Genomic DNA, 1,448 nt, shown 5'->3' on the forward strand with positions numbered 1-1,448 from the left:
CACCAATTTTTTATTCAACTGCTACAAGATCTACAATTCCATGAGCTTGGGCTTCTGCTGCTGACATAAAAACATCCCTTTCCATGTCTTCCGATATAACCCATAAAGGTTTGCCCGTTCTTTGTACATAAACCCTTGTGATAGTTTCACGCATTTTCAGTAGCTCTTCCGCTTCCAGGACAAATTCTCCCGCTTGTGCCTCATAAAAAGAACTAGCAGGTTGGTGGATCATTACCCTGATTATATCACTTAAGTAGTATTTCCCTTATCTTGATAAATCTTTTTAGAATTCTTTTTACTATATTGGTAGATTGCTAAAGATTGTCTTTATTCCCAAAATAAAGGTAACAGAAAAGGGACAAAGACAAATAAGATAAAGGGCAAAAAGTATATTCAATAACCGTACAAGCATTTTCTGCGTATTGATGCATACGGCTTTTGTACTTATGCAATTCATTTTTTCCTCTATGGATAGAGTAGAGTATTTTCTTCGATGAATTTTGTTTCTACATTTACAAATTTCTTTTTTTCTATCAAAGAAAAAAGAAGTACAAAATCTACTAGGTCTTTTGGATCCGGATCCTTAAATAATAAACAATAGAATAACCAACTTTCTTTTTGAATCTATTTTTAAATACTACGATGGTTCCGTTGTTTTTTATATCATTTTGGTATTCAACAATCCAAAAGTTTCTTTTTTTTTTCATATATTAAGTTTTCTTCTGATTCAAATAAAAATTGTTACAAGCTTTCTGGTATGAAAAAAAACAAAAAAGTATGCGACACTACTAAAATGAAACTAGGTTTCTTATAGATCAGATAAAATGGAAAATACCCTCTTTTTCATACTACTCTTTCTATATATAATTAAATGATTCAAAAAAATTGCATATGGAATTCAAAATACCATGCTATTATTACTTTGGTTTTTATGGCGAAGGTATAGTATATATAGATAGATATCTATTCTATATATTCTCAAAGAAAAGAATCATTGGCGCCAAGCGTGAGGAAATGCAAGACGTTTGGTAATTGTGCCTCCTGCCAAAAGAAAGGATCCCATTGAAGCAGCTAATCCCAGACATACTGTCTGTACATCTGGTTGTACAAATTGCATAGTATCATAAATAGCTATTCCAGGTATTACCCACCCCCCCGGAGAGTTTATAAACAGAGACAATTCTTTATTCTCTTTCTCTATGCTCAGATATATCATAATACTAATAAGTTGATTCGATATTTCACTATCAACATCTTGACCTAAAAAAAGTAATCTTTCTCGATAAAGTCGATTGATTAGGATTCCATTTTTTCCTTAAAAGCCGTACATGCACCTTTTGATGCATACAGTTCATCAAAAATTATATAAGCAAAAAAGGAATCAATGTGTCGATTTTAATCTTTCTCTTTTTCTAATGGATTTCTTCGAACTAAAAAAAAAGAAGAAT

This window comes from Vigna unguiculata, unplaced genomic scaffold (genome assembly GCF_037176805.1).
Source record: "Vigna unguiculata cultivar grain cowpea cultivar isolate G323 ecotype 2 unplaced genomic scaffold, ASM3717680v1 ptg000368l, whole genome shotgun sequence".
Classification (NCBI taxonomy): Eukaryota; Viridiplantae; Streptophyta; class Magnoliopsida; order Fabales; family Fabaceae; genus Vigna; species Vigna unguiculata.